At 38.4% G+C, this 6,193-nt stretch overlaps 1 pseudogene across 1 annotated transcript; it reads left to right on the forward strand.

Moving 5' to 3' along the window:
- The first annotated feature begins 5,467 nt into the window (after positions 1-5,467).
- On the forward strand, positions 5,468-5,939 carry LOC309837143 (ferritin light chain-like; annotated as a pseudogene). The gene has a single exon. The product of its transcript is annotated as a ferritin light chain-like (transcript).
- Positions 5,940-6,193: the final 254 nt, after the last annotated feature.

Here is a 6,193-nt window from a genome sequence, read left to right on the forward strand (position 1 = left end):
AGGAAGTTATTCAGGAAGAAGGAAAATGATACCAGATGGAAATTTATATTTACACAAAGAAATGAAGAGCACCACAAACAGAAAATATTAAATATTTTCCTCTCATTTCTTGATTTTTTAAAAAGATTATTTAAATCCAAATAGTAACAATGTATTTTGGGTTTATAAGGTGTAGAAGTAAAACGTGAGACTACAATAGCACAAAATAATGAGAAAAGAGCCTTATACTGCTGTATGGTTCTTACACTAAATGTGAGGTAGTAAAATATTAAAAGTGTAAGTTATGAGTTAAGGGTGTATACTGTAAATCCCAGAGTGACCACTAAAAATACAGGCCACAGAGTTACGGCTACTAAGCCAATCAAGGAGATATAATTACTAGAATATGTTCAATTAACCCACAAGGAAGCAAGAAGATTAAAAGTATGAGAAATATAAACCCAAACACATAATTTCATTAAATGTAAAAGAACTGAACACTCCCGCTAAAAGATAACACTCATTAGACTGGATTTTTTTAAATATCAGGCACTAACTATATCATGTATAGAAGCGTTCAAACAGGTTAGAAGTCAAAAGATGAAGACACACTGATTAAAAGAAAGCTGGAATAACCACACTAATATTAGTTAATATAGATTTCAAGGTAAGTATTACCAGATATAAAGAGAAACATTTAATAAGGGCAAACATGTCAATTCATGAAGAAGATATAACAATCACAATTGTCTGTAACTGAAGCAAAAATTGACAGAATGGGAGAAATGATAAATTTACAATTAGAGCTGCAAACTTCAATGCAGTTGACCCTTGAACAACATGGGGGTTAATCCAAGGATAACTTATAGTTGGCCCTCCATTTCCTGGGTTCCTCTGTATCCGTGGATTCAGTCAACCATGTACCATGTAGTACTGTAGTATTTATTATTATACTATTGAAAAATATCTGTGTGCAAGTGGTAGTTCAAACCTGTCAACTGTACTTAGTTCTCAATAGACAAAGTACCTTAGCCCATTTGGGCTGCTAGAACAGAGTACCATAAACTGGGTGACATATAAACAACAGAAATTTCTTATAGTTCTAGAGGCTGGCAAGTTCAAGACGAAGGCACCAACAGATTTGGTGTCTGGTGAGGACTCATTTCCTGGTTCATAGTCATCTGTCTTCTTGCCATGTCTTCACATGGTGGCAGGGGCAAGGGAGTCTCTGAGGTCTCTTTTATAAGGGCACTAAGCTCATTCATGAGGGCTCCATCCTCATGAGCTAATTACCTATCAAAGGCCCCACCTCCTAAGACCATCATACTGAGATAATTTCAACATATGAATTTGTGGGGAACACAAACATTCAGTCTATAGGAAGAAGTAAACAAAAAATCAAGAATATACAAAATGTGAACAACATTACAATCAACTCAATCTAATTCATAGTCTATCCAAGCGCACATGGAATATTCACCAAAGTAGACCCTACTGTGGGCCATAAAACAAGTCTCAAACTTAAAACAATTCAAATCCTACAGAGTTTGTTTTCTGACAAAATGAAGTTGAGTTAGAAATTAATAACAAGATTCCAGGAAAATCCATAAATGTTGGAAATTAAGCATTACACTTCTAAATAACCCATAAACCAAAGGAGAAATTGTAAAGTGAATTAGACAATATTTTAAACTAGAAAAATAAAAAACACAATGTACCAAAATTTGTGGGATGCAGCTAACACAGGGTTTAGAAGTAAACTTACAGGTCTAAAGATTTATATTAGAAGAGAAAAATAAACATTACCTAAGCTTCAACCTAAAAAGATTTTTAAATGAGGAAATTAAACTCAAAGTATGCAGAAGAAAAAATAATAAAGAATGGAAAATGATATAAAAGGAAATAATCAAAACGTCAGGAAAAAAGGCAACAAAAGTGGGTTCTTTGAGAAATTTAATAAAATTGATAAAACTCCAGCTAGACTGATGAAATAGAGTGAAACACAAATAATCAATATCAGGAATGAAAGAGAACATATCTCTACAGATTCCACATACATTAAAATGACAAAACATTATTAACTTCATTCTCATACTTTGAAAACTCAGGCTAACTGGATAAATTCCTTGGAACACACAAATTACCAATATTGACTCAAGAAGTAGAAAATCTAAATCACCATATACCTATTAAAGAAAGTGAATTTGTAATTAAGTATCTTCCCACAAAGAAAACTCCAGATCTAGATGGCTGTCCTGATGGTTTCATCAGATATTTAAGGAAGATATAATGCCAATCCTAAACAACCACTCTATAAACCTGGAGGAGGGGAACACAATTTCAGCCTCACTGTATGAGACTAGCATAAACCTAATGTCACAACCAGATAAAAACATCCAAGAAAAGAAAACTGCAGGCTCATATGCCTCATGAACATTTTATGAAAAATCCTTAACACAATATTAGCAAATCAAACTGCACAAAATATTACGAAATACAACACAACATGACCAAGTGAGATTTATCACCGGAATGCAAAGTTGGTTAACATTCAAATACCAACTAATAAAATTTGTCACATTAATAGAATAAGGTGGGTGGGGGAGAGTTATAATAATCTCAACAGGTGCTGAAAAATCTTTTGACAATTTAGAGAAGAAAAAAAGCTCTCACACTAGAAACAGAGGAAATCTACTTAAACCTAATATTATCTATGAGAAGCTTACAACTAACATTATATTAAATGCTTTCTCACTTAGATCAGGAAAAAGGCTGGAATGTCCACTCTCACCAATTCTAGTACAGTGCTGCATAGAGGTTCTAGGCAGTAGAGTAAGAAAAAGAAATGAAAGGCATATAAAAGGAATTTAAAGTGAAGCTATTTTTATTTACAGACTACACAGCAGTGTACATAGAAAATCCTAAGGAATCCAAAACAAAAACTTATAGAACTAAGTGAATTTATCAGTGTCACGGGATCCGTAGACCTAAACATAAAAGCAAAAACTATAAGATGTCTAGGGGAAAAGGAGGAACATATTTTTGTGAACTTGGGCTAGATAAACTTTTGTAGATAGGATACAGAATTCAGTAACCATTAGAAAACTGAAAAGTTGAACTTTATCAAATTGCTATTTTAAAAAAGATTTTTGCTTATCAAAAACACATTTTTAAATGATTAAGCAGGCTGTAAACTGAAAATATTTATAAAATCTGACAAAGTGTATATAGAGATATATGTTACATATCTCTAGCTCTGTTTCTTCTACAATAAAAAACAACCCACGCAATAAATAATGGCAATTTCTTAAAGTATTAAACATATATTTAGTCCACAGCCAGGAATTCCATTCTAAGGTATTTACCTAAGAAAAATGAAAGCACCTATCCACAAAAACTCTTTTACAAAACTAAATCATAGCAGCTTTATTCACAATAGCCAAAAACTGGTAGCCGCCCAGGTGTTCATCAAGAAGTGAAAGAATGAACAAATTGTGTTGTATTCATTCAGTGGAATAATACTCATCAATAAAAATGAACAAACCACTGATAGACACAGCAAAAGTATTATGCTGAGAGAGAAGCCTTCACACAAATGTACACATTGCTTGATTTCCTTTCCAAGAAGTTCTAGAAAAGGCAAAACATGATAGAAATCAGGACAGTAGTTATTTTTGAGAACTCAGAATGACAAGAAGGCCACAATGGAGCTTTCTGGGGTTATCGAAATGTCCTGATAAAAGTGTGGCTTACACGGGTATATATGTTTGTAAGACCTGTGCATTTCAATGTATTTAAACCTTAATTTTACAAAATCTTAACTTTTATTTTTAGAAATGGATGATTTTAAAAACATCTTGAGAACCTAGAAAAGCTAAACAATCTTGAAAAAGAGTAAGATAAGGACTTACACTCACAGATTTCAAGACTTATTATGAAGCCATGGTAATCAAGACACTGTGGTGCTGGTAATGAAAAAAGACACATAAATCAGTGGAACAGAGTCCAGAAAGATTCATACTTATATAACCAACTGATCTGGGGGTCAAGGAACCTAAGCAATTCAATGAGGGAAAACACAGGTTTTTTTCAATAAATAGTACTGCAACAAACAGCCTGGGGTAAATCTATAAGGGGTAAAAATTAACTGTAACTCTTGCCTTACACATACACAAGAGTTAATTCAACGTGGATCATACACATCAGTATAAAAGCTTAGAACAATAAAACTGCCAAAAGAAACCAAATGAGAATATCTTTGCAACTCTGAAGTAGATATGGATTTCTCAGACAGGAATGAAAAAGCATTCATCATAAGAGGAAAATCCGATACACTAGATTTTCTCAAACTTTTAAAAATTTATGAAAAGACATTATTAGCTAGGCACAGATCAGGTGAAAAGTCACAAATATATTCACAAAACATATATCTGACAAGCCTCTGGATCTAAAATATACAAAGAACTTCTCAAACCTCAATCATAAAAAGACAACCCAATTTTTGAAATGAGTAAAAAGTCTAGAACAGGCAGTTCACTAAAGAATACACATGAGGGACTTCCCTGGTGGTCTAGTAGTTAAGACACCATGCTCCCAATGCAGGGGGCACGGGTTTGATCCCCACACGTCACGTGGCCAAAAAAAATCTATGTTATAAAAATACACATGAGGGCTTCCCTGGTGGCACAGTGGTTGGGGGTCCGCCTGCCGATGCAGGGGACAAGGGTTCGTGTCCCGGTCCGGGAAGATCCCACATGCCGCGAAGCGGCTGGGCCCGTGAGCCGTGGCCGCTGAGCCTGCGCGTCCGGAGCCTGCGCTCCGCAACGGGAGAGGCCACAGCAGTGAGAGGCCCGCGTACGGCAAATAAATAAATAAATAAATAAATAAAAAATACACATCAGTGTACGATAAGCACATGGAGAAAAGGCTCAACAGCATTAGTCATCAAGGAAATGCAAATTAAAACAAAGATGATATACAATTATGCACACACCATAATGGCTGACATTTCAAAACTGGCAACATCAAATTCCGAGAAGGATGTGGAGCTACAGGACTCTGGTACAGTAACATCCAGAAGGCAAAATGGCCACTTCGGAAATCCGTCTAGCAGTTCCCCATAACGTTAAGCATTCACCTGCCCTAGGACCCAGAAATTCCACTTCTACCCACAGGCGTACCTCAGAGATATTGCGGGGCCAGTTCCAGACCACCACAATAAAGCCTGTATCTCAGTAAAGCGAGTCATACAAATTTTTGGTTCCCCGGCTCAGGTAAGGCAGTGCACTCAGTGGTCCGCGGATCCGTCTCTTGCTTCAACAATGTTTGGACAGAAGAGGCCCAGGGACACCCCCCCTCCTCCAACTTCCGACCACCCTCCAACCTTTTTTCCAGTAGTCACCTTCAGAACCAACCTCTACACCTATCCTCAGCCTCCGGGACCAGCCAACACCATTTTTTGAGCTTAGCTCCTAATTGCCCGGCAACCATGAGCTCCCAGATTCATCAGAATTATTTCACCCAGGTGGAGGCTGCCATCCACTACCTGGTCTGTGTGCATCTGCGGGGCTCCTGCACCTACCTCTCTCTGGGCTTCTATTTCGAACGCAACAATGTGGCTCTGGAGGCGTGGGCCACTTTTGTCCGCGAACAGGCCGAGGAGAAGCTGGAGTGCTCTGAGCGTCTCTTGAAGACCAAACCCAGCGCAGCAGTCGTGCCCTCTTCCAGGGCTGCAAAAGCCGTCCCAAGATGAGTGGGGCAAAACCCAGGACGCTATGGAAGCCGCCATGGTCCTGTAGAACCTGAACCAGGCCCTTTTGGATCTGCATGCCCTGGGTTCTGCCCGGGCAGATCCCCAGCTCCGTGACTTCCGGGAGAGCCGCTTCCTGGATGAGCAGGTGAAACTCATCAAGAAGATGGGCGATCACATGACGGACCTCCGCAGGCTGCCTGGTCCCTAGGCTGGGCTGCGCCAGTACCTCTTCCCAAAGGCTCACCCTCAAGCACGAGCAGGAGCCTCCAGAGCCCAGCAGCCTTTGAGGGGCCCCTCTGGCGTCCCCCTGGTGAAGGCTTCTGCCTGAAGTCTTTCTCCGCAGCCACTAGGAGCCCTCTCCCAAGCGGTAGACCAAACGTAAACAATAAAGTTTTTTGCAGTAGCCAAAAAAAAGTTACGTTTATACTATACTGTAGTCTATTAAGTATGCAATACCACTAT

Source organism: Grampus griseus (assembly GCF_964374135.1).
Source record: "Grampus griseus genome assembly, chromosome: 19".
NCBI lineage: Eukaryota > Metazoa > Chordata > Mammalia > Artiodactyla > Delphinidae > Grampus > Grampus griseus.